The sequence below is a fragment of the Xiphophorus couchianus genome, chromosome 6 (genome assembly GCF_001444195.1).
Source record: "Xiphophorus couchianus chromosome 6, X_couchianus-1.0, whole genome shotgun sequence".
In the NCBI taxonomy this organism is placed as follows: Eukaryota; Metazoa; Chordata; class Actinopteri; order Cyprinodontiformes; family Poeciliidae; genus Xiphophorus; species Xiphophorus couchianus.
In genome coordinates, this window is record NC_040233.1 from 26,244,917 (window position 1) to 26,268,185 (window position 23,269).

Here is a 23,269-nt window from a genome sequence, read left to right on the forward strand (position 1 = left end):
AACCCTGAGGGAACACGGCGAGCTGAAACTGAAACTGTCTTCATCTTGTGACTGCTGAGTTTAGAAGTCCTGACCTATGATTTCAGTGTGTAACAGCTGCATAGACATTTAACTCTGGCAATTGCATGATTTGAAATAGCAGCAGGATTCTGTATTTTCTATTTCTCATGTCTTTCTGGTGATCTTGACTTGCCATTTAAAACAATTCCTCAGATGGAATCATATCCTATCAGTTTGTTCTCTATTAACCTTCCTCACCTACTCAAGGAAAAAAACCTGACATAGCTACATTTACAGTTTCTCTAAATGTAACTCATTTTTCTTCCTAATGCAATTTTTAAAATAACAGTAACTTAAATTTTACAGTAGTTTTAAAGCTCAAGTGTGCAAACCCCTGACAATTGTCTAATATTTCACAGATTCAGTGCCGGATTGGGTTTGCACACAATCTGGATAATCAAGAGAATTTTGCAAACAAACTTACCACATGGACCTACCAGTGTTATCACATCAGTATTAAGGTTATTTTTTATATCTGCACAGTTTACCTTTATGGTATGGGTGGTTTCTGTGCCTTCACCATCAGTTTCAGCCTTGCCTTAGAAGAGCAAACACTCGAAACTTTAACGATCGGATGCAGTAGAGAAATTTGTGAATGGAGTGCTGAAAACGGCTGAGTGTTGGCGTCCTGCGGAATATTTTAGTCATGCCTTTGTGAGTCCAGTATAAAGAATCAGGCACAAAAAATCCAAAATTGAAGTATTTTTCCTTGATCTTTCAAGGCTGATCATGCCGAGGCTCTGACGGTTAAAGTTGCTTTTGAGAATATTGTTTTTTTAAAACCTTTGTGCTTCTTCCTCATTCTTTTTCTCTTGGTCCTGATAAATGAAGGTCAGAACTTGACAGGTATATATATTTTGGTTTTCTGTGTAAAAAAAAAAAACCCTCCTGTGTCAACTACACTATGACCAAAGTGGAGGTGTGCATGTTTCCCTCAGCTGAGCTCAGTCCACAACATTTCCTATGTGCAAGGGGCCAAATCATAAAACTGTATTTTGTTGGCAGAAAAATCATGGATTGTTTTAATCTATCATTGGAGAATCCGCCAATCCAAATAACACAGCCCAGCTTGTTTTTAGCCTTGGGATGAAGATTTACACTTCTACATCGATCACTTTTAGTGTCCTGGTTCTTTAACCACATGCATCAAGCAATGTGAAGGATAACAAATCTCCTTTTTTATTGGAGATGCTCATTTTGCTTCTTAGTTACCAGATAACTGTATGGATTAGTTGTCAGATAACTCCTTGGCTCCTTGGGTTGCGTACAGTAAAAAAGATAAATCTTTTTGTAGTCTGGCCATTTTTTATTTACTATTAAAGCTCATACATATGAACCTCAAGAAAAACCTTATTTAAATAAAAATGTTTAATTTATCTTTATTCTATACACACTTTAACTCAGAATAATGTTCATTAGTTATGCACAGAAGGCAGAAAATGTTTTATTGACGTGCTGATTTATTTTGCAGATGTTCACTCAGGACATGTTTTCCAGAATGCTTCCTAACAGATTAAGATATTCACTTTGTCTGACTGGTTATCAGCTCTTGTAAACTGAATTAAATTTCTTTTCTTTTCAAAACATGAACTTGAAACTGGAACACGAGTTTGTCTGTCAACAAGTAACCATTTCTGTGTAAACACAGGACGTAACCAGAAGAATTGGATGGGTTTGGGCACGAGGCCACGGGCCTGTGAGGTCTGTGTTATTGTGGTGAATGAGTGGGAACTCTCGGATACGCAGCCACACCCTCGTGACTCACATAGTGTCTGTGTTTAGCTGCTTGGTTTTGAGTTGTGCTTGGAATGTTCTGACAGCCAGACTGACACACCCCAAAAACATGAGGATTAGTGGAGGGGTTCATGCCAGGATTCATCCAGTTTAAACAGTTATAATTTTAGATCCACGTGTGTGAGAACAAGTTTGAACGGTGGTACATGTACTGTTTGTATTATAGGAAAAATTAAAACGGGTTGATTTAAGGTCATAAGTGATGTGATTAGATCATTTTGTTCTGATGGCTCTGACATATTGAATTCATTTTGGTAGGAAGAAAAATGTTTTACAGCTTTTTCCAAACACTTTATAGCAAATCAGGTCCAAAATTGACTAGTTATTTACCTAGTAAAATGTTGTAAAGTAAATATATACATTGTGTACACTTTTTTCAATGTCAGAATTTGTTTTATTGAAAGTCAAACAGTTCTTTTTCTGTAAAATAATTTGGTGAATGATGTAATGCAGGGGATTTTACAATATGGCTGAGAAATATATCACAATATGAGTTTCAAATTAGTCAATATTGATAATTATATTGACTAATATGATATAATGCTAAATTGGTGGCGGATCTTTCTTGTTTTTTTTGTGGTTTCTTTGTTTTGTTTTAAGCAGCTGGTTCTGTGTTTGGATCTGTTCAAATATATCTCTGTGCTTCACTAAATCTAAAAAGGTCAAAATATCCCATATGAAACTCCCCTTGTATAAAATTTTATGCTCTGACTCCAAAAATATCACAAACAATATGGGTTCAGATAAAACCTCATTTGATAATTCAAGTAAACACTTATTTTTGGATAAGTACCTCAAAGCTCTCTTGTTTTCCAGCGTTCCTGCAGGCCAGATCTTGATGCGCTCTGTAACTGTAATGTACAAGAAAACCTGACTTGCAGGCAAATCGAAGACCTTCACTATTTTGTATATTTATATTAATTTGTTTAAAAGATTTTTTAGTGCCTGGTAGAAAATCTAAATGTTGAAAGGGTGACAAGATATAAACGACTTTTAAAGAAGAAATGTAGCTGGTCACTGACACGGACTAACTACTCTAATTTTGACAGTTGATTTGCTGTTGGCTCTGAAGTAAAGGGCTATTTCAGTCTTTTCAAGGATTCTAGACTTTACTAAACTCCCTTGTTTGAAATATAGAAGTTAGACTGGTCTAACCTGGACTGAATAATTGATTGGAGAGTCATTATTTTTCCAAAAATATTGCTAAGGTCATGTTTCGCCTTATGAGAACAGCATCATTTATAATCTAATATAGTAAGCTAAACATATTGCTATATCGACTTTGGAGAGGGTATTTTGGCTTCTGCAAAAAACAGATCACGTTTGTTTAAATTTTGTGGATCTTCCCAGTGATAACAGAAATCATTTAAAATAACATCTAGAATTTTGAGAAGGTCAACTTTTTATTATTTTTATCATCTTTTTATTTTTCTGAGTGTGAGAAGTTTCAAGGTGAGCCATTTTAAACTAAAATATTTTCACAGTATTGTAACTAGATTACTTTTTAGCAGCTCAGACGTGCTAATACTGCAGATGAACGTGTGTGCTTGGTTAAATATAACTTGAACTTGAGGAGCTGTGCCTTAACTTTTTCCTGCTGGAGATGAATCCATAGCTGCACAAACACAAAAGTATTCCCAGCTTTCACTTTTTCTCGGTCTTCATCTTATCTCGCTTTTTTCTCTCCACAAAAAGAAATGCTCTTAAAGACATGCCTATTCATCGCCATTAACAGAGCACATTAATAACAATACTGCGGGGCTCACATTGTCTCCCAAACATAATTGTATTATCCATCATGCCTCTGTTTAGCTCTGACACACATCGAAACATGGCCGGGTAGTCTCGGTGCGGCTGCTCGGCCAGCAGCATTACCACAGATAATGTTTAATTATGCTAATTTGATTGAAATCGTTTTGAACAAAATGATAATATGCTAGTGGTAATGAATATTTATAAGAAGGCAAAGAAGTTAATTGTGCTTCATGAGTGTGCAGGGGAAGTTGTCGAGGCCTGGATGAATGTGGAATGGATGACCAGACTGCGGTGGGGAAGGGAGGGACAGCAGGACTAATGGAAAACCATTGCAGACCATGATCAGTCTCTGAGTCATCTGATGGTGTTCACAGACCTGACATTCACTTGATTTTCACTCCATCAGAGCACTAAATGAGGCAATGAGATTCAAATATGTAAATTCATTTCAAACTGAGCATTTCTTCTTCTGAAAGGAAAGATTTTCCTATAAAGTCATTACTCAGTCTAACATCTTGTGTCTGTGAATAAAGATAGTCTGGGTAGACGTACCATTATCCATTTCTTATAAGATAAAATTTGGTGCTGTGAATCAATCAGATGCCTAAAACCTTTAAAATAAGAAACAGATCAATTCTAAATGGAACACACTGTATCAGAGATGAATACGCAAATGTCATAATATGCAAAAATGTAATGCTTTGCTGGTTCAAATTGTACTTGAAGTAATGTTTTCCATCTGCATAATGAAGTTAAATAAAATTAGTTGGAAGTGCACAGACTTATGGTGTATTTCAATCACAGGATCACCCTCGAGTTTTTCAGTAGCAAGTATCTTAAGTCATTTTCCCTCAATCTTTGCACAATGTCAGCCTCCTGGCTAAGCTATACAGACTATAAACATTTGTTATGAATTATTCAAAAGCAGCATTATGTGCAATTATTGCAGCTCCCTGCTAGAGGTTTGTAAAAAGCCCGATAATATATTTTTAGGGGCATAAAGTCAAATTGGAAAAAAAAAAAAAAAGGACAACGAATTCTGGAGATCTTTATTTAAATATTTATTATAATTTTTTTTATATCTCACGCTCAAAATGCATGAAAGCAAGAAAAACATTCTTCTCTGTCCAGTTGTCCATATTACAGTTCCGGTTGTTTCAAACTTGCTGACTGCAGACATTGCTGACTGCAAATGTTTGGAAATAACTTTTTTTTTTTTTTTTTTTTTTTTTTTTAGCCTTTTCCTGACTGATTGAGATCAACACACATTTGGTTTACTTGAACTGCATATTCTTTTGTATTCCCTATTTTAAAAGTGGTAAAATATGGGATTCCTAGTCTGTGTTATTACCCTTGGACAGACCTGGAGAACCTCTGTCCTGCAACTTTTTGATGTTTTCCTTCCTTCAACATCATCAGCAGTCATTCATGTCTGCAGAGGCTTGGTAATGAGCCATTCATTTGTTGCAGGTGTGTTAGAGAAAAAGGTTTTTGACACTCACACAAGTAAAACACCGATAAATTTACTGGATAATCAATAACTGTGGTACTGTACTGATTAAAGGTGCTTTATTACGGACACATGCACATAAAGTTTATGTATACGTTTAAGTTTGGCACTTAATGTAAACTCCAGAGAGAAAGAACCTGGTCGGATTTCAAGCACAGATCTTGGTTGGTGTCAGCTTTCTAATGCGACTGAGGGTTGGCTTTATTTTGAAACTTGCAATCCTCTTCCTCATTTCTATCTGGACAGAAAGAACAAAAGTCTGCAACCTCTAGATCAACCTCAGCTGGCTCTTTATTATTTCTTCCAAACTTCTTAGCACCATCTACACATTGGGGTCATGTTTTTTTTTCTCTCGCTTTGATCATCTGCACTCATCTTGTTATGCCCTAATCTGTGTGTTAAACTTATTCACTGAAGCGCCAGAAAGGCACCAGTCCAAAGCCACAGGGGCAAACATTAACTGGGGTGGGTGAAACTATTAGTTACTCCATAACCAATCAATTAAAACACCCCCTCCACCCTCTGGTGGTGAGCATTCGACTTGTGGATGCCAGTGTGTGTTCTATCATACAGATGATATCAGCTAAAACCTCTTATGAACAAGGTTTCAGCTGTTATGTGCAGCTTTTTAGGTGTATAAAACAGCTCAACCTTTTCTGTAAGGATTGCCTGCTACTTTCCTCCTCACACACGCAGGCATTTGCACGCACTAACATTTGAACACACACTGTGCGCAGTACATCTCTCTTTGGAGTAAGTGCTGGGTTAAATTTCAGGCAGACCATTTCTCACTGTCAGTAATGCACATAACTCGAGCAGAGAATCTGGGCTGATGGGTAACACGATTACTCATTATGCCTTTCCATGAAGGAGGAAATGAGATTAAAAGTTGCCCTTTTACATCTTAGGGAAACAGCAGCCCAGCACATGGTGGGCTGTGTCAGAAGCTGGCAGCTCACAGCAGAGTGCAACTTCTAATCCATCTTGATCTCATTAGGATGGCACTGTTGATTTTTTTGTAACTGAAATGTTCCTTTAGATGCTGCCACAGGAATGCAGGGAGGCTGTTTTGGTTCAGACGGTGCATCTGCAATTTCAGCTGACTAAGCGCGAATGGATGGAGTGCTGCACATGCCAGCGCTGGCAGGAGTTGGCAAGACATGGGAAGGGGAAAAACAGTGTGTGTGTTTGCGTGCTTCAATACTAAGAAGCCCATTTTTCCAAAAACATGAAAGGAATGAGACTTAGTCATTTAACAGCCAGGGTTCTATATCTTTAAGATTGCTTGCAGAGATAGTTATAGATATGGTGAAACAAAAGTAAAGAACAAAACAGTAAGAAGGGATTAAAAGAAGTGAGATCAGGAGTGATGTAGCGGTCACAGGGGTGGCTTATCTTAAAGGGAGACATAAAGAGATTGTCATGCAGAGATAAAACATCCTCATAAGCAGCGATTTAGCATAAATCAACATGATTAAATCTGACATGAAACTGTGCAGCTCACCATGTTTTCCATCCACTAAATCCAGTTTCACTTCAACACAGTAAGTTTCTGTTCAAATACCATTTTCTCTGTGGTTGTTGCATAACATCTGCCCCGCATGACCAGCGCCTGCTTCTGTGTGCATGTTTGCACACTGGGGGGCACCGTTCCACAGTCCTTAAGAAGCCTGTTAGGATTTCTGAAAGCATGGACACACTGGGATCAAATTTGTTGCATTTTAAATGACTGTGGCTTGCTGTGAGGAAGGCGTGAAGCTCTTTGTAGTCATCAGCAAAACAACCAAGGCTGTCTGTGTTTGCATCCTCTGCATTTAACGTCTTTAAAATAGTGTGCAATCAGTTCCAACAGGGCAGTAATGTGCAAGTGATTAAACTTTGCATCCAGACATATTGAGCTTATGCCAGTTAATTTTAGATTTATGCTCTGATCATTTGTCTCTCAAAAGAGCATATGATTTTATTTATAGAAATATTCTTGCCAAACAGTTTATTTTTGTCTTTATCGGGTAGGTAATTCATATACATTGACATAAAATGGTATTCAGTGATATGTCTGACATATATAGTGTTAAAGCTAAAGAAAAATGAATGTGTATAGTGTTTGTGGTGCCTCATAGCAGAAAGATTTATTAGGCAGTTTTTTTTTCCAAGCTTAAGTTTACTCATGAATCTGTCAGAGCCGCTCTGACTTCCCCCGCATCGGATGTCGTTTTTATATTGTGTAGAGGGCAGGGAGAATATTTCATTTCTCTTAAAAAAGAGAGAGCTTTATGAAGTGGAAATTTAAACATTGGGTTTAATGTGAAAGGAACAAAAATATTATGGCTTCTCTGACAAAAAAGTGTGAAATTTTATTGTGGATTCCAGCCTCAGTTTGTGCAACCTGATTACGTTTGAATGTTATTTTTTTATTATTATTTGTTTTAGTGTTGAATTGGGACATTCTCTGGTTTTTGCATAGGAAGACAAAAAGGGAAGTGTAATTATTGAAAGCATAGGGACATTAAGGGCTATTCCTGTGTCCTAGACAATAAATCATAGCTTCCCAATCCATTTAAACAATGTTACCAACACGACAGATTTTAATATTTTTTATATTGTATTTAGGTTTGCATGATGAATGGTTTTATCATCAAATTATTAGTGCCCAGTTCATAGTCAAATATTGTTTGGGATCATAGGATATTTAACTTGAACTGTGACTGGCCAGTTGGAAACTCAACGCTCAGATCTTTTTCCGATCTGTTAATGCTCCATAACTAAATGCTACAGAGTTTTAGTTTTTTCAACATCAATGAGGTGTTTAAAAAGGAAATGAGAGCAAGCACAGAGATGAAAACAACTATTTAATGGTAAACAATTTTTACTTGTAGAGTAAAGGTTTAGATTTTACAGGACGGGGGAATAGGTGCTGTTTAAAAATTGAAATGCTAATAAGGCTAATCAGTTTGTTTTAAAATAGTAAAATGTTTTTTTTATTTAAAGTGGCTGCTCTTCTACAGAGACATGATATCACTTTTAGGATCCTGAGTTATTTTAGGTTTGTTTATTTTGTGTTCCTTAGTTTCTTTTTATTGGATCAGTCTTGTTTCTGTTTTACTTTAATACATTTTTTTCTTAGTAATTCTAGTTATTAAGTTTATTTCTTGTGTTTAGTCCTTTGGTAGTTACTCTAGTTTTATTAGGTTTCTTTGTCTAGTGATTTGTGTTAGATTCATTTCCTAGTCCACAGTGCTCTCTCTCACCTTCTGTGTCACTTTCTCACACCTGAAACCTGTTAGCTCACCAGCCCAGGTCTATCGTTGCCGGTTTTTCCCATGGATTTATGATTTGTGTTCTGCCCTGGCTCCCTGTGGTTTTTCTAAGTTTTGCACTTTGTCATTAAACATCTTTATCTACGCCATGCCTCTGCTGTTCTGCATGTGGGTCCACCACCAGCCACCACTTACCAAACATGACAATCACATGGTTTATACTCAGTTTATACCTGACTGAACCAAAATTGTTTGAAAAAACTCAAACTTAGCTGATCAGAACAAACACTTCATACCAGCTTTCAAACATCGCCATAGAGGGTTGATAATTTGGGCTTGTTTTGCTGTGGCAGGACCTGAGCAGCTTGCAGTTCATGACTTGACAATGAATTCCCCTCCTAGATTCAAATGTGAAGCAATTTGTCCAACAGCTAAATCTCAGTTCAGTTCAAAAATGATCAGAACGAAGACTGAAAATACACCTGAAGATGTGCAATGCTATGGCTAGAAAAGGGGAGAGCAACGGCCTATCCAAAGGTGTTTTTTGTGAACTCAAGATTAAATTTAAAGAACTTTTGAAACTTCTTTCATTTTTATGTCCTGATACATAAAACCCTCAAACTAAAACATTTTATTATTTGTCATGACTAATTATCTTTTTGAGTCATTTTAACATCATGAAGTTAGTGGCTCAGTAATTGTAAGTTGTTAAAAAAAGATAATTAAATAAGACATTTCTGCTTTATTTTCAACATTTTATTCCTGCAAACTTTGTAATATACACATACATAACACAATTTAATCCTTTTTGCAGTGGCATGAACAAGGTTTCCTACTGTGAGCTGAAGTGTCTAAATGATTCATTCAAATCTTTATTTCATCTACAGTTAACAAGAAATTATATGTTTTTACCTGCAGGGGGTTGCTTGGTACACTTTCATCAAAACATAATGTCTTTTTTTTTCTAATCTGAAAAATTTGCAGCTGAAAAACGTTCAGTTGCATGGGAATTTATCAATGTTAACTGTTAATTGACTTATCCTGCGATTTTACATTTCTGTGGTAATTACATTCTTCAGCTGTGCTTTGAGTCGATGATAGGTTTTCCCCACAGAGACTGTAGAGCATGTCACATCACACTGTATCATAGGAAGCTCTCGACATTAAGAAGGTGCGCCGCCTCGAGCCACATCGTTGTGCTAATTTCCATGGACATTATTAAAGTCTCCTCTGATTCTGGCCAGTGTTTAACAACGAGGAGCAATGCTCTGTCTACTCAGGTTCATTAAGTGCAGTTCCGTGTGTGCTGCAGAAATATTCCTTGGTTTCTATGGCAACATCATCTCTCTTAGATATTTTACTGCAGAGCGTCCAATATATCCGTATTCAAGATGCTCAAGGACTGACAGTCATCACAAAAGTCTAGATATGTTAGAGATTAAAAAACCAAGAGGTTTAAAACTCCACTTATTGATTTGGTACGGTATTAATGTTTTTGTCACATATAATCTTTTTAGACTTACAGTTGAAACCAGGTCTCTGTCTGCTTTGCTGTCGCAAAGCTGTGTGTGCATTTGCAAACTGTTGCTTTCAAAGCAACGACTTCTTCATCTCTGAGTGGCCTTTCAGCTCATTCAGGAAACCTTTCACTCTGGATCACCATAAACCTGGTCGTAAACTGTTTGAAGAACTTGTTTTTAAAAGTATTTTTAATCATGATTTAAAAAACTCATGTGGATGCGGTAAGATAATTTCTTTATCCACTCAGCAAATGTGAGCAATTTCCACCTATTTTTGCATCTTGTCACAGTTGCCCTTTTTCTGCCACAAAAACAGCAGGTAGAAATGTAAATAAATGGATTGAAGAGAGAAAACTCTTAAAAGTATAATAAATACATGCATTAGGACAGATAACACGGGGATGTGTATTTCTGAATAGACATATACTGTATATATAAAGTGTTAAGATGTCAACAGATTTTAAGACTGTTGAACCATTAATCTTCTCTTAATTAACTTGCAAAAAATCCATCAGATTGTATCATTATTATATGTATTCTAAAGAAATTATATACCATTTCATGCTACCATGTCAGGAATGATTTGAGTTGCCCATTAACCTCTGCATAATGACCTTTATTTATTGGATATTCTATAATTTTAAGGTTTGCATTTGACACAATGAAACAGCAACAAGAGTTTATGCACAGTTTTAACAATTTATTAGTTAAAAAACTCATTTGCCTGTAAGCATCAAACGTAAACGATGAACTCTACCTGCTGTCTTCATTTTGTAAAGACAGCAGATCCTGATTTTTGCTGTTTCTTCTCTTGTGTCAAAAGTATCACCATAGCGATGTAATTCACATTATCTGCTTCTGCACAATCAGAGAAGTTTTTTGACAGTAGAGTTATGGGGGCCTTACAACATAATACCATTGCACATTTTAAAAATGCATCGAATTCTGATATCAGAATTTTTTGAAAGAAATGTCAAGTATAATTTTTTTAGACATCTAGGAACAGACAGACTTTACAGAACATCACATTGATTTGTCAACGTACCCAGGAGCTATATGCAATTATCCTTGGCAAGTTTCTCACTTTGGCTAATGAGACATTGAGAACTTTTTGGCATCATTACCATTTCTTTACCTGCACAGGGGTAAGTCTGCACTTGCGCTAGTTGTGCAAGCAAAAAAGTTGGCTGCAGCATTTGTTCACTTGTACTTACAAAAGTTCCACCAACCAGTGATCTTCAACCCAGTTTTTCCCCGGGTGATGTTTCCTGGTGTCTGAGTGTTTCGAGTTTGTACTTTCTTCCTTAATGCAGGGAAAAATAGAGAAGTATAAGCGCTGGCTCAGCATAGCAGGCCTTTATTATTGGCAGCAGTAACATTATAGAACACGCTGTGTAGCAGACACATTTAAACTGTGTGTAACTCAGATCCTCTCCGTTCCCTGAGGACATCAAACTGCCTTCATTTCACAAGAGCTGAAATTCAGAAAATTTCCACTCGCCTCACCTGCACGAACAGCGGGTTTTTTCATGGTGGAGCAAAACAATATCTGACTGTTCTAATTTTTGAGGGGAAAATTTCAGAATTTGGATTACTTATTAAAGATGGTACTCTGCAGTTTTCACTTGACTCTGAATTAACTTTATATAATACAGTATGGTTGCAATCTCTAACACAAGAATATGTAAAATAAACCCAAGACTTCAACTTGGGAAAGACTTTAAAGCAAAACAGCCAACTTTTATTTTTGCAATCTAGAAAATGCCCACAGCCTGGACCTTTTTGGGTAGGAGGTTACTTTTCATACGCTCATAAAGTTCTTATGCCACAGCGCAGTTAAGTCACAAACATCCAACAGAGAAAAGCTCTAAATGTTAGCTTTGGACTTTAGAAAGAGGGGAGGAAAGATGAGGATTTGGTAACAGTTGTGGAGGCGTTCATGGCTGGAAACAGGGCAGTAAGAAGGCATTAATAGCAGAAAGAAAGGGAAGCGGAGAGTGTGTTCCAGCTATAAAAGCATCACACTTCTCAACCCCCACAGAGAAGTTTACTCTACGTTGTTGTAGAGGAGACATCAACTGATTATCAAAATCATGGATTTAGATTAAGCAATGTGGCTTTTATCCTGGCTGTGGAACATGGAGGAGATCTTTACCCTTCCAGAACTACTGAAGGGCTCATGGGAGCATGATTCTCCAGTCTACAAGTGTTTCATGGATCTTCAGATGTCTTGGGACTGTGTCCCAAATGGTATTCTGTGGGAGGTTCTGTGAAAATTTGGTGCATCTGTGTGGATTTTAAGGGCTGTTCAATCCTTGTAGCCCTAAACAAATTGCCGTGTCTGCATTCTTGGCACAAATTTGAGCTTGTTTCCAGTGAACGGTGGACTCTGCCATGGCTGCCTCAGTCATGGCACTGTTGGTGGTGTTCATGGACAGGATTTTAAGAGGTGATCTTGGAGAGGAGGGTGTCTATTTAGGTACTCATAATCTCGTCTTTACTTTTCACAGACAATGTCATTCTGTTGTCCTCTTTTGGCCACAACCTTTAGTGTGTACTGGAATGGTTTTCAGCTGAGAGTGAAGCAGCAGGGTTGAGTATAAGCTTCTTTAAATTCCTCTGAGTTGAGGGTCAGTCTCTGCATCAAGCAGACGTATTGTGGTGTCTTGTTCAAGACCTTGGAACAAGAGATGGACAGGCAGATTGAGGCTTTGTCTGCTGTAATGATGGCACTGCTCCAGTCTGTTGTGGTGAAGAAAGACCTAAAAAGGAAATCGGGTATAGATTACAACCCTCATCTGTAATTTTGAGATATCTATCCTGGTTGATGGAAGGAGGTCTTGGATGCAAGCAGTTGAAATGAGGTTCTGCCACTTGGAAGTGAGCTCAGTCCACAACTTGCTCGCATCTAAAGGCATTCAATTGAGTCCTGGCATCTGATCCTTTTGGAGGTTTCCTGACCACATCCCTCAAGAAGGAGACCTGAGGAAGATCCAAAACATGCTGGAGAGACTACATATCCTGGTTATGCTTCGAGATCATTAAAACAAACTGGCGAGTGTCTTTGGGAGATGGATGTCTGAGTTCCCCTGCTGGACCTCTTATCCCTGCCACCGGATCTTCGATCCAGGTAATGGGAGGACAATGGATCGATGGCTCAATGGATAGATGAATGATGCAGCAGCATCAACACAATATTTATGATACTGCTTCATATTTGCCATTGGTCTGCTTTGGTTTAGGAGCTAAATGGGCTGTCAACAAACCTACTGCAGTGAACAAGCAAAACTCAGCTATTCTCTCTCACAAAGATTTTGGGGTAACTTAAAATTTCATACTGAATTTTTCCATATTTCAATATTGTTATAGTAAAGCAGAAAAGTGAAAACAGGAAAAAAAGTGTTTATACTAGCTGGCATTTGTGAATTTAATTTACTGCTCTAGAAACATATCTTTTTATATTACTTTTTAAAGGCAGCGCTCATCACAAGACGAAATCAATAAATAAGAGTATTAGTTTTGCTCTAACAGAATCCTATGCTGTTTCATGGCTGTAAGCTGTTGTCTTTATTGAAATGACTCCCTTGTGCTTCGAATGAGATTAGGTTATTTATGGTTATTTAGCATGCGCAGACAAGAGCCACAATCTTAATCCTCTATGTAAGATGAAAATCTGTCTGAGGGTGTGAGAATCTGGTGGGAATCTGCCCTTCCATGGTTGTGAATGTGAAATGAAGAGCGCATTCTGAATGCAAATTCACAGTTGAGGGGTTTAGATTTCTATTTATCCATATTTATTTCCTTTTCAGCAGAAAGGCTTAGTTTTTGCTCAACACTTTGAAGGGTGATTAAGCTTATTAAATATTAAAAACCCTTTAACATAACTCTTCAGTAATATAATATAAACTATTTTATGTAAGATAAATTCTTTAATTTTAGGACAGCGAGACTAAAAAATAAGAAAATAAAAATCTTAATGCTTCTTGTTTTGATTATTATTTAAGTTGAGATGTTTACATGCATCCATCATGGGCATAATTGTCATTTAATTTTGGACCTTTATATTGAATGCGGTAAATACATTCTGAATTCAATGTGGATTTTCTCTAATCCACACAGGATCCAAATTACACATACAGGCTCAGATTTCTTTATATACATATATAATTATAGTTTCTGCCCCAGATTTTATGAAAAGATTATGAATTTCCTAAATTTTTGAAGTCAGGGCCTTTGGAAATGACTTCCCACGAGCTTTGTGCTATGCAGTTATGTCCAAATTTTAACCATCTGATCTAAACTGTCAGATCAGTTTAAAGTACCTAATTTCTCAGAATCAGAAACAGGGTAGTTTATTAGGATTTATGGGAACATCAGCTGCACTGTTCACAGTGAAGAAAGTTTGATTTAATAATGGACTGAGCAGACACTGATGCACAAATAATCTTCTGCTCTGAAATTGACACAGTCAGGCTTGACTGAGGTTTGCAGCTGCCCACCTGGAAAAGCTGCATGGTCTGTTGAGGGGAAGGTCAGACCAGAAGAAGACGGAGTTATTTGGGTTCAGTGACGAGAACGATGTTTTGTAGGCGTCAAAGAAAGGTTTTCAAGTCATATAAGACTATACTAACCAGTAGCGCCTGCAGCTGTACGCATGGTGTGTAGTTGAGATTTTATTTTGAGTATATATATTAAAAAATTGGGCTTTTTATTATTTCTTCCCTCTACTATTGATAAAATTGTGGAGAAATATAAAAATGGTTCATTGTGTCAAAACATCCTGTAAGTGGCCCACATCTGTGTAGGTCTGTGGGGGCCGAGGGCATGGGCACGTCCTAAACCTAAATGTTATTGGTCGGTTTACTTTTGTTAATTTGACGGCTTGGTGCTCTTTCTGTAAGCTAAATGTGACTATGCAATGTAGCTAGCTAAAAATGAATTAACAGACTTTTCCTGTTTTTATTATTTAATGTAATTTGTAACAAAATACTCTATGCAGGCATATAAGCATGTGAGTGTTTAGCATTGAGCGCCTTGAGCCAAGTGTGGATCAGATCCGCTGTTCTTGTGGATCATGCACAATGCGTTGATGACCCACATCAACGCATGTTGATGTGGCTAACCAACCTAGCTGTTGGTTAGGTTTGTGCGCCACACACATGATGCGTGTTGGGGATGTGGTTTTGCTCGTGGGTTCAGGTGAAGTGATAGTTTTTGTGCGTACCATCTGATAATATCCTGCAGGAATCCCTGATACTAACTGGTGGCATCCTGCTGTGAGGGTATGTTGCTGCTAGTTGTACTGATGTACAAAGTGGATAGAATAACAAAGAATAGAGAAACCTTCAAGTTCTCCAAATTTGCCTCAACAGTCAGACAGTTAAAATCTGGATGCTCTCATGTTGAAAGTCTATAATATTACTAATTTTCTTGGAGTGAATCCGAAAATATCTTCAAACTTTTACAAGTTTCCCTCTAGTTGTAGTCATTTATTAGAAAACAGCTCTATTACCTAGAGATGAATTTATAAAAAAGACAATAGACAAGCTTGGTATTGTAGTCTCCAGAGCAATGGGGTTCAAAGGCACTGATGAATGTTTTAAACATCCCAGGATTCTAAATATAGTTTCAGATCAATGCAGTCGGGAACAATCTCCATTATAACAAGCGGGACAGCCACTGAAGACGGATATCTGAGGATGTCGAGTATTCCTGTTGCGCAGTCAGGTAAATATAGTCTGTAACAGGAACTAATCCGTATCTGGGGACGTGCAGACAGGCAGCTTGGCAGAAATTCTTGTACAATATCCCTCATGCCAATGAAAGCTGTTAAAGTGGCTAAAAGAGAGAAATGGGGGAAATTGATAGAAAATAAAAAAAACAAGTTGAAAAGATCTGTGTTGTAGTCAAGAAGCTGTGACAATCCCTAAAGAAATTTACACAGAGTGGAGCAAAGATCAAGAAAAACTGGAGCGGAATGAAAGCAAATGGATCCCAGTGGTAACAAAAACATTTAGTGCCATAATCCCCAAACTGCAAAGGGGTCACAAACAGATTGTAAGCTTCTTTGTCCAAAAATATTTTATCCACAAATGTTCCCCTTAAATATAGAGACATACCAATCAAAGATTCAACCTCTTCTAGCTTTCAGTCACCTATTTTGTAGGGCTGTCAACAGTTTAACACATTTCAGTTTTTTTCAAGAGCTTTAAGTAACTATTAAAGATCTATACATTTTGAAAACTGAGCTTTCTAAACAATGAAGGATTCACAGTAGAAAAAAACGGTAGTATTCCGACAAATAAGAAAACTGTTTCTCTTTGGATCACTAGACAAATACAGTAAAAGTCTTAAGATTCACAGGACAGAAGTACCCGTCGAAAGAAAAATCAACCAAGCAAAAAAAAAAAAAACGGGCAAAAGGAATTGCAGAATATCTCCTCTCCTTGATTTAGGAGCTTTAGGGAAGCTTCATGTTTGAGGGTCTGCTCACTTATTTTGCATTGTTGTTATTTGGAATTTTAAAGGGATATGTCACATTAAATGTGGCAGAAGTTTTGTAATTCTTTATTTTGGTCTAACTTGTTTAAATCTGCTATTTTAGGAGGGGTGCGTGCACTTTCTACATCCACCTCCTTAGAAAACAGTTTCCTGAATAGAATTTATTGTCATTTTTAAAACACCTGACTTGTATAGAAAGATAGCTGGGTGCTCTTCCCTTATTAACAATTCCCACACCAAAATGTGTTTGACTCATATAAAAGTCAGACTTTTAGTTTACCGTTTGCCTGATTGCTCTGTTTCATCACAGCGTTTCAGTGCAGATCAGATGAGCTTGTCCTGAGCAAATCAGATGATTAAATCTCTCAGGTTAAAGCAGTGACACTCTCCGGATTATTGTTGTACAGAGCTGTCGGTTAGTGTCTGCTTCACCAGCTCAACAAAAGGAGAGGAGAAAAGTGAGGAAGAGGATGAAAGGGCAGTGGCATAATGAAAACATCATTGTATGGGAGGAGATGCTGATCTAATCAGTGAGGAAATGAGGCCTGAGAATGCCCAGTCATTTTGGACTCATTTATACGTCTCCCTTTAAAGCCGCTCAGCCATCGATTAGCCCCAGAGGAGCTCCGGACAGGAAACGAGACATGATTAGATGGTTCCCCAATTTCAACACTTTCCTTCTGCTGCATGTTCAAAAAAAATAGGAATGAAGTCCTATGCTGAGTTGTGTCTGCACACCAGGGTCTGCATGCACCCAGCAGCAACATGCTCCTGTCATGCTGAACGCTGGTCATACAGAGATGTGAAGTTGGGACAGAAACAGACAAGAGAAAAAGCTGGGAGACGTTCTCTGACTGACAGCTCATGGGGAAGCACGGCTGAAATCAACCTTTCATTTCACTACATTCCTTTTGTTGAGAAAAAAACAACAAGCTAAGAATTTGTTGTTCAGCAAAATTCCATCCCTTGTTCTACAATTAGTGGCACCCCTGCTGTTAATACTTTAGACAACTTTCTTTTGCCAGTTAAATAGCACTTAGTCTTTTCCAATAGCATTTACAAGGCTGAAGTGTGTAGTGAGGGATCTTTGACTGTTCCTGCAGATCTTGAGAGCTGCTTTACTGCAACCTTTAGATGCAGCCCTGCTCCAACACACCTGGATCAAATTCAGTTTTAGTTCTGCAGAGAAAAGGTAACAAACCATTCAGCTGATTAAATTAAAACTTTGAATTAAATTCAATCAATTGAAACCTTTTCTGCACATCATCACCCAGGGTGCAAATAATTATGGATGCACTAAATATATAACAGTAATTTCACCATAACTAGTGTACACTTGAAATAAGACTAAACTAAATAACTTTTCAGTCAAGTAGAGGAGCTTGTTTTAGGTAAGTAATTCCTTACTATTGATGAAAAATGTATTGTTCCATTAGTAAATTATTTCATTTATAACAATACATTTTTCCCGTGTGTGAAATAATCTGTCAATGGAATAAATATTTTTTCCTCAGTGTTGAGGACTGTTAAGAAAAAGTTACTTGTAAGTCAGTTTTCTTATTTCAACTGCACTAAGATATTTCCACTGGAATCCAGACCAAAATTACTTGGTAATATTTAGTGTTTAACATTTTAGCTGTTGGCTTTCTGAGTGTTTGGGAGTGCATGCCGACATGTCCGCAGTATAAATATAATTCCCTTAACAGATTTACTTTTTGGGTAATCTGTTATGTTTTCACTTGTAACGAACCACACCTTTGCTCTTGTGAAAAAGAATCATACTTACATTCTTAGAGGAACTAAAGTGATTTAAGGGATTTTGAAGCAGGGAGTTGTTTTTACTATAACACATAGACAACAAAATGAGTTCCATATGGTTCGGGTTGAGCTAGCCTCCAAACGGAGCCTGCACCACACCCTGCTTATCACCCACTCTTAAATATGTGATCCCAACCATTTCTGTCAGGACTGAATCTTGCACGACGCAGCAAGAATTATCTCTGAAACGAGTCTTGGCTCCCACATGTGAGACCTTTAAGATAGCTCTATCCTCTTATACTTATCCTTTACAAGCACACGCACGCACACACACACACACCCCCACACGCACATAAAGCCACTTTTTCACAACGTGAGCTCACAAGGAGGAGAATTCTGATTAGGCTGCATCCAAAGCTGCCACCCACGGGACCCGAGGGAGATATGAATTTGAAAAGACACTACATTGCCAATATGAAGCGCCTGCATCACTGGGCAACAGGGACTTGTGTTGAGACGTGCTTTCCAGAGACCTGACAGGATAGACGGGCAGGAAGGGAGGGTGAGCAGGGCTGCTGCTGCTGCTGAGGGCAGGGAGGGGGCATCTTGGAAGCTGAATGTGCAGCAACAAGGGTCTCTCATTAAAGAGCTACGGCAGCGAGCATACTCACACACTCACACACCCCTGGCCAAGATGGTAATCACACAACCAGCAGAATATGCAGAAGAAATGTGTTTCTTTATCTGCAACCAAGAGTACCACCAATTAGTTTAATCCCTAATTAATTAACTAATTACAGCTGTTTGTTTTGCATGATCTTAATGACCAGAACTCTTGGTGTTAATGATAAGCACACTAAAACTGTAAGAGACTGTCAAGTCTAATTTTAAGTGTAAAGCTGCTCTTGTTTTATTAAAAGATCCCTTTAGAAAAGAGTCATTCAGTGCTCAGAGCCTCTGCTAAATTAAAAAAGATTAAATATTTTTAACAGAGTCATACTTTTTTCTTACTCATTGCATCTCTTTGTCTTCCATCCATCCATCCATCCATCCATCCATCCATCCATCCATCCATTCATTCATTCATTCATTCATTCATTCATTCATTTTCTAACACCCTTATCTCTAGTGGGGTACGGAGGGTTGCTGGTGCCCATCTCCAGCAAACGTTTCGGGCGAGAGGCAGGGTCACCCTGGACAGGTCACCAGTCTGTCTCTTTTTGTCTTTAATAAACTTTATAAAATACTACCAGCTCATGGGATGATGTGTCACTCTTATTAGAGGAGTAACTCAATCTAATAAAGGACGCAGAATGAAGAGAACAGCTGATACCAATGGCTTTAAGGCTTTCTATAGATTGCATTGTTTTGTTTCAGTTATGATCATCTATGAAATCCAAGTGTTTTTGCTATTTCATCTTTAATAATAAAAAGGGTAAAAAAACAACTTTTTCATTTGTCAATAACAATGTCTGAAAGTTAAGCAATACATTTTATTATTTCTTTATTACTCTGTAGATTCCTCATGTCAGCTCTGTAAATATGTCACACTTTCAACAATGTTCTTAATAATTTTTGAAGGAAAAGATGGTGAGAATTAGAGGAACATTTTCTTCTGTTGAGCTTCGTTTACCAACGGAAAGTGTCTGAAGTCCAGGAAACATCATATTAAATTTTTGTTCTGTCATCAGTGGAAACAGATCTGTGATCTATAAACAGGATTAAGATCAACATGGACTGACAGAATGATTCCCGTGAAAGAATCCTCTCGTCCAGAATTGACACTTTCAAGGTTGACTGAAATTTTCTGCTGCTTTATATGCACAGGCCAAAAGACTTCAGGACAAACTGTTGGTATTCAGGAGAGACGGTTAAACTGTTTGGCCACAGCTACCAGAGGACTGTTGGAGGAGTCAAAATGAGGCTTTCCAGCTTTCTGAAGACAGAAACCCCCAACTTGGTCCCAGTTGGGGGTTTTACTATGATCCCCAAAAATGTATAATGTATACAAAGACTATGCTGAAACGCAGAAGTACTAAGAAACCAATGAGACGCACACATTTTGACCAAGAGTCAAATAGTCAGGCATAATTATTGGGGTAAAATATTGATGGCTATAAAACATGTAATTTCACTGTAACTTGTCATGTAAGTAAATATTAGTGAGTGTATTCATTTATTTTAGCTTATCTTATGACACTGTGGATCAGGGAAAATTGACAGTAAATTCAAACTTGTGCATCTTATTTTTGTTCTTAAGTAATAATTTTACCCTTAACAGAATATTAATAAATCACTATAAACATGAAATCTTTGACACTCATGTTAATTATGTATGTATGGAAATTCCTGTGGCAACTTAATGCTCCATTTGTAATAAATCATAAACAGGGTTCTGATACCAGAGTAAGCCCCTGATAACTTAAAGCATTTTCAAAAAAACAAACAGAACTTTATTGAAGCAAAACAAACCAAAAATAACTTTAATGCCTGGTTCACAATAAGACCCGGACACGTTTCGATGTCTCCATCTCCATCTCCACATAAACAAATACACTAATGTTTCCCACTGCAGTGACAGCTGTTATGGTTTGCATAGATGCAGATGATTTTAGTTGACAAATATATAAATAAATAAGGAAAGTCTTTTCACTCACTGGTGTTTTGGAATACCCAGGAGAATGTGTGTGTTGTTGAAAATACGAGCCTGCAGGATCGGCTCTGCATGCCAGCCACTTTAAACTTAATGTGCAGTTCGTCATTTTACCTCTGTGTCAATAAGAAAGGACACTAACACAAAGTAAAGCTGATTTTCATTATATCTATATTTGAATTTTTTTCAAAGTAATTCAACATAATTCAGGAAAATTGTGACATTCATCAGCTGTAATTAAATCATTCTCTAAAACTCAATTTTAAGGCTCACTTCTCAGTGATTTTGAAAGACGAATTATTTATTTGAATCCAATTTTTGCTCACTGGAGGGCTTCATCTCTCTGCCTTTCTTTATTACCTGTACTTACTGTATTACAGGAATGATAATAAATGGAGCAATCATGCATCAAATGACGCTCATAACAAAACCGAAATCACACAGACAAACAGAAACTAAAATAAGTCGTCCTGGGGCACGAAATACAGAAAGTATTTCAGAGCCACTCCCAGAGATGATTGGCTTCATATGTTATCCTGTCATTCCACAGGATGTTACACCAGGTTGGTGAAGAATGGGAGCAAGAAGAAGATCAGGAGAGGAGGAAAGAGCGAGGAAATTTAAGGGAAGGTTTGAAGAGAAATGACAGGATGAGATCGCGGTAAAATGAGAGCGGATGGAGAAGTGATTAAAAGGGAAGAAGGGATGGAGAAGAAAACTTGAGTAAAAATCAGGAAAACAGATGAGGTGAGAAGAAAATACAAACTAAGACATAAAGGGAAGAAAGGGAGAGGGGATTTCTGATGAGGGAACAGATAAAAAAGAAAGTAAATCCAATCGGCTCTTATTGAAGAGACAGCCAGACTTGGAAAACAAAACCTATTTGACAAGAGAGGAGTAAAAGCCCAATGAATCCCAGCAGACTGAATTCTGGCTCTTTATTCCATCTGTTTCTGTTCGCTGCTGCTGGAAGGAAAGCTGCAGGCCCGGCCCACCACCGTGACTGGGTCATACAAGACTTGGAAAGTGCATCTCCTTCAAGATTTACACCCACGCACACAATCCTGGGAGAGTAGGCCTGACGCCAGAGCACAACATGAACCAGCTGTTCTCCTGCTCTTGCATTCGACCAACCAACAGCTCCAACCATGACTGACAGGCAAGGGGGAAAAATCTGGTGCTAACTGTAATTCTGATCTTGCATAACAGACTTGAGGCAAAAGATAAGTCCGGGGATTTCTTGCCTCCAGATGTCCTGAATTTGCCAGCACTTGACCCAGTGACCTGACTGTTAGTCACAAGACCTGCTATCCGTGGATGTCAGACATTAGCTGAACTGCAGCAACTAAATCACCAAACAAAACTCCCGTGGTCTTAACATTAAATCTATACCTTCTGTTCCAGGGACAGATTTGGAGGTAAATCTACTGTTTCCTCCACGGGAAAAATAAAGAGGCCACTCATTCTCAAATGTCCACAGCTCCATAACTTCAGAAAAAGATAAGGCATATTTTGCTGTCATAAAATCCAGAAATAAAAGAGGCATTTGGAGTTTAACAACCCTCATTTTTGCCCAGTACTCATTTTGACTGGTGATAATTAAAGCCTGCACATGTAGCATGCATGAACAACATATTGTTTTTAATGAATCTCCATTGGCACCATTATGGGCTCTCCTGCTGTTAAGAGCTTTTATGACCCCCTATTGCCAATAGGAAGGCACTTTGAGCGTAAAGAAAGGGGAATCTTTAACCATCCTCAATGCACAGTCCTAAATTTTCTCTTCATTTGAGCAGACCCCAAAGATTTTCTGTTGGGTTTAGGTCTGACAATCGTTGGACCCTGGAAAAGATTGATTTTATATCATGTTTTGAATCAGTATAATCCTGAAAACCAAGCAAAAACACATTTTATTTAAGCTTCTCAGTGTTTAGACAGTGTTAAAAGAAACAGACCCACAGCATAACCGATACTCTACCATACCTAAAAGTAGCTTTGTTTTCATTACAAATGTGCTCAAAACTTTGTCAATATTTCGCTAATTTCAAAAAAGCTACATTTTGTAATTGCATTAAATAAGAAAAACTGTTGAAATCAGATGTGAATAACTTTGTTCATGCAACAATCATTTAAAAAACATGCCATGCCGATATCCTCCAACGTCCTGTTGTCTATTTCTTCTTGGTTTGTACCAGTGGTGACATCTGGTTGTTGATCATGTGACTCATGTGACGCAACAAAAATGTTTCCACTGCAGTTTTTGCAAAATACATTTATTTCTATACGGATGAAAAACCACGACATCCTAGGGCCAAACTTATCAAAAAACAAGAGTTTTAAAAAAATTGACACGTTTCCATTTACAAAATGTCAAATTGAGCAATTATATTGCCAATGGAAACTCGGCAAGGGATTGTGAAGTGCTTTTCTACATATTTATCCTTTGTTTTCTCATCTGACA

At 37.7% G+C, this 23,269-nt stretch overlaps 1 long non-coding RNA gene across 1 annotated transcript in view; it reads left to right on the top strand.

Moving 5' to 3' along the window:
• Positions 1–23,040, top strand: part of LOC114146027 (uncharacterized) — a 36,396-nt gene extending 13,356 nt beyond the window's left edge. Inside the window, exon 3 of the long non-coding RNA XR_003595827.1 lies at positions 21,359–23,040. This is a non-coding gene — a long non-coding RNA (uncharacterized LOC114146027). The remainder of the gene's footprint in view (positions 1–21,358) is intronic.
• The last annotated feature ends 229 nt before the right edge of the window (positions 23,041–23,269 follow it).